An 11915-nucleotide genomic window follows, 5' to 3' on the forward strand; every position below is an offset into this window, starting at 1 on the left:
TGCAATTATAGAGAGAAAGTGACTTATTATAGGAATGAAAGCTTCTATAATTATGAAAAGAGACAGAAAAATAAATGCTCAAGCACAGATAAGAGAGATTCAGCTGCATCACCATTTTGTCAATCTAAGAAGCCAAGCACATATTCAGCTACAGAAGAGTAAGTGCAAAGAGGGAGCTCCTAGAATAGAAGTGTCAGCCCCTATGAATCTACACACAAAGTCCACTGGCAGAAGATCTGGACAATGATGAGGGGGCAGTAGGACAAACTGGAAATCTCTGGGTACTTCAGCATCTAACCACAGCAACAGTCCCTGGGTGATAGCCAATGCCACACTTCTTCCTCCCACACTGTGAAAATTCCTGGCTAACTCTAACCTAAGAATTGACAGGAAATTGGATTCTGGAAAATTTAGCTCCCAGTATAACATGGTTGACAATAAGATAATGGGACACACCTTCTTTATTGGACCTGTGACAAATTACAGGAGTTAATACAAAATTTGGTTAAAATCGTACACCTTTAGGCCCAAGAAATTAAATGAATCACAATCACAATAGATAGAAAGACACCCATCATAAGGCGTATCTGGTGATAAAGATAAGCTCTTAAAAGAAACTAGAGAAAAAGACACAATGTGTACAGAGGAACAAAAATAAGCAAAATAATAGACTTCTTATCATAAACTCATTCATGTCAGACAACAAATGAAATGACAATATTAACTTATAAGAAAAATATGTCAGCCTAGGAGTCTAAACACAGAGAAAATGTATTGTAATAAAAGAGGAAATAGTTTTTCAGGGAAAAAAGTTCAGAATTCATTGTCCACGAACCCACGCAAAAGATACGTAAAAGTAAGTCCTACAGGTAGAATAAAATTATATCAGATAAAAATGAATGAAAACTGTCAGCAAAAGTAAATGCATATGTAGGAATAGAAGATAATGCTTTTTATCTTGTTTTAATTATCTTTAAAAGATAATTTACTCTCTAAAGAAAACAGTAACAATGTGCTGTGAGATTTTGTGTACAAGTTAAATTTTTAACAATACAACACAATAATAGAAATGGTAATAATGTAATAGAAATGAAAAAAAATTAAGTGCACTTTTGTACTGTTCTTACATTATAAGTTAAGTAGTATAATGTAATCTGAAGGTAGAATGTGATGTTAAAAGGTATATAATTCATACCACAGAGCAATCATTGCAAGAGAATAATATAACAAAAATATATAGCTAATATGTAATAACATTTAAAAATTCAGATAAGGCATGAAACATTAAAAAAGGAAAACAAAACAGAGAACAGATGGTCAAAGGGAAAAGAAACAGCAAGATGTCAGATTTAAACCATAATGAATATTACAAGAAATAAGAATGATCTAATCACTAGGAGTTAATGCAAGCTCATACAGTATAAAACTAGATGCAGAGCAAGATCAAAATATTGACCCTACAGATATCCCACATTAAATAATGTCGACTTAAAAAAAAATGCACACATGAGAGTTACGGGTTAAGTTTTATTTGGGGCAAAATGAGGACTGCAATCCAGGAGACAGCATCCCAGATAGTTCTGAGAAACTGTTCCAAAGAGGCAGGGGTGAAGATTAGTATACAGGTAATCTTGGTAAAGAAGGAGTACGTGCAATCAAACATATTTTTGTAGGGGGTTTCTTCTAGTCACAAGGAGCAGACGTCACCATGTAGGGATTTACTACTTTTCTAGATATGAGATTGGACTCATAAAATCAGCTCCTGAAAACATCTAACTATCTGAAGATCTGTTCCCCCCACCCCTTTTCCAAAGCACAGAGTGCCTCATTCCTGGTTTCTACTCTGAATTCCCTTCTGGGAATGTTCAAGGTCAGCAGCTGCAGCACTGCAGTGTGATTTGATCCTTGTAGAGGCAGATGATAAATGCCCATGGCAAATGCCAATTTATAGTTGACAACAGCAAGACACAAATAAGCTAAAAACTAAAGAACATTAGAAAAAAGAAAACATTTTACTGGCGGTCCTAGGCAAAACAAGAAAGGTAGATAAGGAAATAAAAAAAGACATATTTTAAGGGAAGTAGAAAGTCCATCTTTATTTGCAAAAGGAACTATTGTGTATAGAAAAGTCCCAAAGAAATAAACAAAAATGTAATAGATTTATATGTATCGTTAGCAGGGTTGCAAGTTAAATGGGATACATATTTATACATAAATTTGTAATATTTTTATACATCAACCACAGAGCTAAAATACGGAATTTTACAAAATAACAGCAAAACAAATGATAAGAGGATCAAAAGAGGCAACATAAGTTTGTAGAGGTGTATATAGTTTGAGGGCTTAAATGGCTTGCCTTCAAGAGATATTATAGTCACAATAAACAATACAGGTTAGTATGCAAGGAAAAAATATACATTGAGTGAAGAATAGAGAAGAGAAATAGATGAACACACAAAAAATCAACTGAGTTATGAAAAAGTACAAGGATATTTAAATGTGGAAAAGAATCTTTTCCGCAAATGCCCCTGATACAATTAGAAATTCTTTACAATCAAAAATCTATACCTTTCATTCAATTTTGCTATGAACTTAAAACTGCTCTAAAAAATAAAGTTCGTTAAAAATAAATAAGAATATATATTAAAAAAACTCCCACCAAACATAAAAATTAACTCAAGATGGATTATAACCCTAAATGTGGAGACCTAAAATTAAAGATAAAAGTAAACTTCTAGAAATAAATGTTAATGGAACATATTTGTGATCATTGGTCAGGTAAAGGATTCTTAGATATGACATAATAGAAACAATCATAAGGAGAAAATTTTTTAAAATTAATTTTAAATTAAAAATAAAACTTCTGATCACCATAAGACATCCCCAAAAATGTAAAAAGCAAGCATCAGATGGAGAAAATATTTGCAAAATATATTTCTGACAAAGGACCTTATTGTAGACTATATAAAGAATTCTTACAGGTCAAAAATAAGCGCACACACACATACACACACACACAAAATAAGCACACAAACAACCTGATAAAATTAATGGACAGCATGTAAGCAAACATTTCACCAAAGAAGTTGCAGAGAAGCATATGAGAAGATGTTCAGCATAATTTTCATCAAGGAAATGGACATTAAAATCATTATAAGAATTTGCTATAAATTCAACAAAATGACTAACATTAAAAAGGCTGACAGTACCAAAATTTTTAGAATATGTAAAACAACTAGAACTTATTGCTGGTGGGAATATAAAATGGTGTAGCCACTCTGGAAAAATTTGGCAGTTTTTTATATAGTTAAAGATTCACTTACTATGTTATTCACCATCTGCATTCCTAGCTATTACCCAAGACAAACAGAAAAATGGGTCTAAACAAAGGCTTGTATGTAGATTTATTCATAACAATTCCTGTTTTCAAACATGAAACAACCAATGTATCCATCAATACAAGAATGCATAAAGCCATTGTGTTGTATCCATAAAATAGAATATTACTTAGCAATAAAAATTAATGGGCTACTGATTCATGTGACAAGTCTTGTACCTAAAATCATGATGATAAGGGGAGGAAGGCAGGTACAAAAGAGTATATACTTTAAGATACTACTTATTTGAAAGTCTAGAAAAAGAAAAATTGTGGAGACAGAAATCAGATTCGTAGTTTTCAGGGGCTGGGCTTGAGGAGAAAACTGACTGCAAATTGCCCCTTGTGACATTGAAGTTTGGCTGAAATGTTCTGTATTATTTGAGGGCCAGTTAATAATGGTACATGTGTGTGCAGTTGTGTGTCTTGCACACTCACTGAAACTTCATGTCTGATTATGTAGATTATTAATATTCAGGCTATAAAATTAACTAATTAAAATGATGTAACATTATTTTAGGACACATCTTCCCCCAAGATGTGCTTATCTTTGAAATATTAACTGAGTTCTGTATATAAAAAAGGATATTATATACATTGTTGTGACTCAGATTGTTTCTCCCAAAAGAGATAAATTCAAATCCTATCCCCAGGAACTTGTAAATGTGACTTTATTATTGGAAATAGGATCTTTGACGATATAAACAAAATGAAGATGAGGTCATCCTGGATTAATGTGGTCCTATACAATGGCTGGTGTCTTTGCAAGAGGACACAGAGACACACAGAGACATATGATGATGGAAACTGAGTTTGGAGTGATACAGCTACAAGCCTTAGAATGCCAATAATTATCTGCAACCATCAGAAACTAGGAGAGACACTTGGAACAGATTCTCTCTCAAGCCTCCAGAAGGGAACAGCCCTGCTGAATGTTAATTTCAGACTTTGGTCTCCTAAATGGCGACAGAATACATTTTTGTTATTTTAAGACATCAGGTTTGTGGTAATTTGTTATGAAAGCTCTAGGAAACTATTACATACACTTACTATCACACTGCTGTCATTATTCAAACAATTTTGAGACTTTCCTTAGAAACTGCCTCAGGCAGCATTATGTTCTCAATAACATTCTCTACACTAGGAATGTCTTAGTGTTTTCATGGTCGATTTGATCTATTAAATAGTTAAAATGGAATATAGTAACTTATACTACTTAAGATTTTTCCTTAAGAAAGTCCTGAAAATATTTTAATAAGAAAATAAGAAAAGCCAATACTTACTGAGAGCTTACAATGTGCTGAGCACTACACATGGCTTTATGTTCAATATCTCACTTAATCTTAATAATAACCATGTGCAATATATACTTACTTTATTATTGACACTTTATAGATAAGGCCAAGAAATTGGGAGATTAGCTTAGTGTGCTCAAAGGCAAATGATAGTACACAGTGGACCTGCAAATTTCATTAAAACAATATTTGTTCAATACCTACTCAATGCCAGGTAATCTTTTGAAGAATAAAACAGTGAATAATAAGAACAAAAATTAGACATAAAAATAAATATTTTATGTATAATGTTCTCTACAATTTAAAAGAATGACTCAAAATAAACTTTGATTCACATGAAAGAGTTCATTACAAAGACAAAAATATCCTGAAATATTCTTAACTGAAATTTCATGTAAAAATATTTTCCTTTGGGGACTTCCCTGGTGTCACAGAAGTTAAGAATCCTCCTGCCAGTGCAGGGGACATAGGTTTGATCCCTGGCCCGGGAAGATCCCACATGCCGCAGAGAAACAAACCTGTGTGCCACAACTACTGAGTCTGCACTCTAGAGCCCACGAGCCACAACAATCAAGCCTGTGTGCTGCAACTACTGAAGCCCACGCACCTAGAGCCCATGCTCTGCATCCAGAGAAGCCACCAAAACGAGAAGCCCATGCACCACACGAAGAGTAGCCCCTGCTCCCCCCAACTAGAGAAAGCCCATGCAGCCAATAAATAAATAAATAAATTTATATAAAAAAATTTCCTTTGGAATAAACAACCATCTTTTCCTTAGACCTGAGCCATTTGAGTAAAACAAAATTGTTTCATATTCCAAAGTAGATATCTCAAGAGAAATGAAAGAGAAATGACTTCAAGTTGTATTTAAATGCCCTGGGGTCTTATCAAGACTGATATTAAATACTAACCTTCTGGGCTCTGACATAAGCAATGTAGTATGATCATATAGGAATCTGAGCAAGATTTTTGTGGAATATCAATATTGAAGTAAAATCCCTGTTTCCTAAGTCTACTGTAAGCTAATCGTAAATGATTTTTGAAAAATGTGAATTTTTAAATTATTTCTGGAAGAACAAGACATATATTAGCACACTGACAATGACTAAGTAAAGAATGTACTAGTTTAAGTTTAGATATTATCATAACTTAACAAATTCCCATACAAGTTTTCAAAAGACTTGCAATGAAATGAAAGAAAAAATGAAAACAGTTACAAGTTGAATTTTACAGAAAAATAATGTATGTGGTTATTAAGATGGAGATGCTTGCCTGTTTAATAGAATGTAGGTATGGAACAATGACTTAAGCAGAATTCTTCCTTATTGCCATAGGAATAGTATGTAATTCAATATTACATGCCAATTACACAAAACTATTAGGGCATAACTTAATAAGGCAAGGCCCAATCAAATACTGGAAGGCCCTATCTGCATGCTAAGACTTTACTATTAAATAATTGTAAGTGGGTTATTCTCATAAAGAGATTTATCTTTTAAATATATATATCTGTTAGTCTTATATAGGATGACTTGGAAGGGAGGCAGACAAAAGCCATGATGATCAGTCGGCAAGCAAATGAAATCATGCAGATATGAGGTAATAAATCAGGTAGAAATGGGTAAAGGAGAAATAAGCAACTCATACAGCTATATCAGAGGTAGAATTTAATGCTATTGCTTGATACTAGTTAAATGTTATACTAGTCAAAGGAAAAAATAATAATACACATGACTTCTATTAAAATATTTGTAAGGCAGATCCCAGAGGCCTGGGAGAAAAAACAGGTGGGGCACCCATGAAAATAATGAGTTCTAGAACATTTCAAGGAAGAAACTTATAAACTTTGAGTAAAAGAAGAATATGAGAGAATTAATGTAGTAGCCTTTGAAGATCAAATTAAAACATGAGGTAAGAGTTCATGGTCAAAATAAGAGTGGATTTTTGTGGAAAAATATTTGTTAACATATCATTTTGCCCCAAGATCTTCAATTAATGTTATATCTTCATGTCATAAGAGAGGTTTCAAGCACATAGCCTCAAGATGACCTGTCAATTTTTAATAGTCTGGGTCTTCCATCTTCTTCAACTCTTACTATTTCTTTAGGATTAACATAAATGCATAAATATAGAGAAATATGTTCTGGGCTACTTACAAAGTATATATAAAATATATGTACATTAATATATGTATGTATATAATACTGGGTGTGTCTGGAATACATAAAGAACATTTATAAATCAAAAAGCAAGACACTCTAAAGGAACAATTGGCAAAAGATTCAAACAAGGTCTTCACAAAAGATAATATTCAAATGGACATAAATCAAATGAAAAAGTCCTCTATTTCACTCAATATAAAGTATCAATGCAAATTAAAACAGGAATATAATCTCACCAGAAGGGTAAATAAAAGTAATAGACAATTTTATGTTTTGGGAGAATACGGAGCAATTGGAGGCTTCATATACTGTTCTTAAGAATGTAAATTAATGAAATCACTTTACAAAGGTGGTTGGTAGTATTTACTATAGCTAACCTACTTATATTTTTGAGCAAGTAACTTCACTTGTGTGTATCTTCCCAGCACATATATTCAGCCAAATATATTAAAAAGACCATTCATAACCGCAACATTTGTACTAGCTAATGTCTGGAAAGTAGTCAGATGTCTACTTACAGTAAAATCAATTGATGAATTGTGATACACTCCTAAAATGAACTGCTTCTCATCAATGAGATGAATAAACTACAATCAAATGTAACAATATGGGTGAATGTGATAAGCAAAATATTGACGAAAATAAGCTAGACAGAACTAGTACATATTGGATGATCCCTTCTATATTAAGCACAAAAACATATATTATTTTTAGATGTCAGGATTGTTTTTATTCATTTTGGGGGGAGGGGCAGTTGTAGTCACCAATGAAAATAGGTTGTGAAGGAGGCTTTGAGAGATCTGGTAACACTCTGTTTCTTTCTATAGGAAGAAAAAAAAATGTGTGTTTACTTTCTGTAAATGCATCACTAGTATAATTATGATTGTGTACTATTCTGGATTTAGGTTGTAAGTTTAATAAAAATTTTTGTATTCAAAAATAACTTGGTAAACATGTTGAGAAGCCCTAAGAAGCTAAATAGCATATAGTGGTAAGTCTAGAACTGCTAAGCATAGATTGAAAACATGCGTGATTCATTAAAATCCATGAATAACTTGCTATTACCTCTGCATATCTAAAAAATGAAAATATAATTATTAGTTCTTCTTGGAAGAACATTTACAAATTACTATTATTTGAAATAAGCCTGTAGCTGAAAAGATTGTCATTTTCATTACTACAGGTAGCATGACTGCTTTGCAGTTTTTGCAAAAGTATTATAAATATTCAAATTCATCTGTTTATCAGCCATTTAGTCAAGGATTTTGCCTTTGCAAAGTCAAAAAGGACACTCTCTTCCTTAGTGCCGTAGTGCTCTCTCTCATTTAAAACTTACGTTATTTCTGTTCTTCAGTTTGAATGCAAAGTTTAATGATCCACACACTCTAACCATCCAGTTTAATAATAATGAAAAAAGACATGTTGTAGGATCTTAAAAAAAACTAGGCTAAAATCTTCTCATAAAGACTTGTAATAACCCTATGCTGTCACAGAACAAATATCATTGTACCAACAGACTGTCCTTGAGCCCATTTATATCTGAGGTTAACTAGAAAATTCTAGGAAAAACATGTGAAGTCCCAAAACTGTCTCTCTGTGAACAGGTGATGACAGTATAGATGTAGGAATGCAGAATCTAGATGGATCTGTTTGTATAGCAGTGTGCCTGTGTGTACATGCCTATAAGAAATGCTTATGCAGACAATAAAATTCAGTTTGTTCTTTGTCCTCTTTATACTTCACCTATATAACCTAATGGACTTAATAATAGTCACATACTAAATAAAATGGGCTTCTAATTTATCAAATTCTTATTTTTTAGCATGATACTGAGTAAATCATCTATATTTTTATATGACTAGGAAAGGTAGAATGAGAAAAAAATGTGGCTAAAAATGCCCATTAGTAAAAGTGTAAACCAGGCAAATGTTATATGCTAACAGTTAATATCTTTCCAAAATTACATTTTAAAATTGAAGAGTGAGATTCCTTTTCTCTTTTTTTTTTGCATAAAACATAGAAAGCAGCAAATAAACAAACTTCGTTATCATCTTAAGAATGAGAACATGCCTGACCTTCAGCAAAACAGTAAAATCAAAAGGCTATCTAGTGAAAAATATTCCAATGGGTGACATGCATTTCTGAGAAAGGATAAGACAGATAAAGTGTTTCATCTAAGACATAACAATGGGAAATAGACTTAGCTGCTATAAAATTAATTTGGATGAAAACAGTTTAAATTTGATGAATTATTAAATGCCAATTATGGGCTAGCATGCTAACTTAGAATCCCTGAAAGAGAAAAAATGGGATAGATAACTGAAAACCATGGAACAATTTCAAAACATCCAAATATATAAGTAATTGAAACCCAGGAGAGGAAGAAAAAAAGAGAGAATAGGTCACAAGAAATATTTTAAGAGGTTAAGGTTGAGAAATTTTAAAATGTTTGAAAACAAACAAATAAAACTTCCCACCAATCCAAGAAGTTCAGAGAAACCCAAAGTGTATAAATAGAAATAAAAACAGCCAAGTACATCATAATAAAACTACTAAAAACTAAAGACAAAGGAAATTTTTGAAAGAAGCCTGAGAAAATAGACATAAAATGAATTGATAGTAAAATGATAGCTGAATTCTCATAGAAAAAATGGAAGTCAGAAGAAAATGAAATTAAACCTTTAAAGACCTAAAAAGAAAGTCTAGAAGTCCATTTCCTATGAAAACATATTAGAGATAAAATGACAGGAAACAAATCTTAAAGAATTCATCTCCTGCAAAACTGTACTACTAAAAAATGCTAAAAGATAGTTTTACAGTTTGAAATAAAAAGATGTAAAGAACAACAGAGAATATAAATATGTTTCTAAATATAAAGAACTCAAAATTCCTATGTTTATGCAAGTATATCACTAAATTTTCTAAATTAAACAAACAAACACAGGGGTTCAGGGAGTAGTCTTCCTGTGGAAGGCTTCAGTGAAGTGGCTGTGGGGTGAGGTTATGCAGGTTGAACACTGTGGCAGGTCCCAGGGCACCTGAAGAAATTGAAGAAGCCATGACACCTAAAGTAAAGCAAAGGGAATGAAAGAAGTAAATAATCTTGAAAGTATCAAAAATAAATGGGTTTAACAAAAGAATGGGTTTGAGAAACAGCATCTGACAAATACTCTCTTAGTGACAATTGACAAATGAACTGTGAATATTTTAACAGCCTTTGGAGGAAGCTCAGAAGATTGACACTAACTGCTTGTCACTCATGGAAAAGGTGAATGTCACAGGTGAATGTCAGTATAACACATTATGGAAAAATGGATTTTAAGTCACTAATGATTTCAGAATATACTCTAATGGTGCAAGTTATTAAGTAAGTGCTGAACTCCATCAAAAAGGTAAATTACCTTCAGAATTACAAAAGATTTTGACAAAGAGATGGTGGATGTTAGTTGAAGATAAAAAAAAAAAAATGAAGATGTATGTCAATGAAGCCTGTATTCCAGTCCTCAGGGCAGGATCATAGACTGGAAAGTGCTACACCAGTGTTTTTTTTTTTTTTTTTTTCTTTTCTAAAGCACAGAGTATTGAGAATGAGAATAAAGACACTCTGTCTGTTGTCCAATAATCTGGAACATTTCACTAACATAGAGATCTGGTTAGTTACATGGAAAAGGATCTTCCAGAAATTTTATATTTCCTGTAGGCATTTATAGCTACTCATTTCCCTCTAAACACTGCTTGAGCTGCATCTCACAGGTTTTGGGTAAGCCACATCAAAGACTTCATTGGAAAATACCAAGGATCTCAAAGAAGACCTCCCTTTCCCTGGCAGTGCCTCTTCCTTTCCTCAAATTGCTAGATGAAACACTCACACTGGAAGAAGCAGATTTGCACAGTGTTGCAATCATCAAGAGACTCCAAAAAAGAGCTGAGCATTTTAAAGAACTTTCATAGCATTAATTTTTAATAAACTAAGTGGAAAATTTGGAGAAAAATAATGTCTGCAAGTAAACATACAAACCAAAATGGAGTAAGAAAAAGTCATCTTCACTGGACCTTGACCCAGGTCCTATTTTACTGTCCTCAGTTGAAATTTCTAAAAATAAGTACAAGTCAGCAAAGTAAACTATCATGGAAGCTGTGTTCCTGGAATTCAATGCATTTTTCCATATTTTCAAATATCAATTAATCAACATAATATATATTATAATAGTATATAATTAAGAATTTTAACATCATATAAATTAGCAAATATATTTGTAGCATCATCCATTTAAGGGAGTATCCGTTATTTTCCCAAACAGCAGTGATTTATTAAAATGTTAGCTGTCTCAGATTTAGTACATTGCAAGTAAAAAGCATCAATGTCTTTATTTTATAACTGAGGTATAATGAAAAGACTGCAAGATTCTGTTTTTACCTTAACTGTAACTAAACCTCAGAGTGTTCAGTTTTCGTTCTCTTGTCAAGATATACTCAAATATTAATTTGGCAACTGTATCTTGGATATATTTCTACTTAAGAATAAAATTTTATAGCTTATTAAAATGTCAAAAATAATAAAAGAACATAAGTATATTAGTTTGCTAGGACTGCCATAACAAAATGTCACGCACTGGGTGACTTAAACAATAGAATTTATTTTCTCATGATTCTGAAGTCTGGAAGTTCAAGATGAAGGTCTAGTAGGGGAATTAGCTTCTCCCATGGCCTTTCTCCTTGGCTTGCATATGGCCATCTCTGTTGTGTCCTCATGTCCTTTACCTTGTGTGTGCTCATCACTGGTATCTCTTCCTTTTATTATGAGGACAATGATCATCTTAAAGTTCCACTTTTATGACCTCATTTAAGGTCATAAGTAGCTCTTTAAAGGCCTTATCTCAAAATATAGTCATATTGAAGGTTAGGCCTTAAACATATGAGTTTTAGGGGGACACAATTCAGATTATAGTAAGAGATTTTACAGCATATAGAGAGGTATAATAAACAACAACAGAAGTTGAAAGATAATTTTTTTGAAACATTATGATAGAGTACTTAAACTTTTATGAAACATTAAGATAGTTTAAACAGTATGTTCAAAGT

General features: G+C 32.4%; 1 pseudogene; it reads left to right on the forward strand.

Annotated features, from left to right (window-relative positions):
* The first annotated feature begins 9917 nt into the window (after window positions 1-9917).
* Window positions 9918-10784, forward strand: LOC130837450 (UBX domain-containing protein 2A-like; annotated as a pseudogene).
* Window positions 10785-11915: the final 1131 nt, after the last annotated feature.

This window comes from Hippopotamus amphibius, chromosome 15 (assembly GCF_030028045.1).
Source record: "Hippopotamus amphibius kiboko isolate mHipAmp2 chromosome 15, mHipAmp2.hap2, whole genome shotgun sequence".
In the NCBI taxonomy this organism is placed as follows: Eukaryota; Metazoa; Chordata; class Mammalia; order Artiodactyla; family Hippopotamidae; genus Hippopotamus; species Hippopotamus amphibius.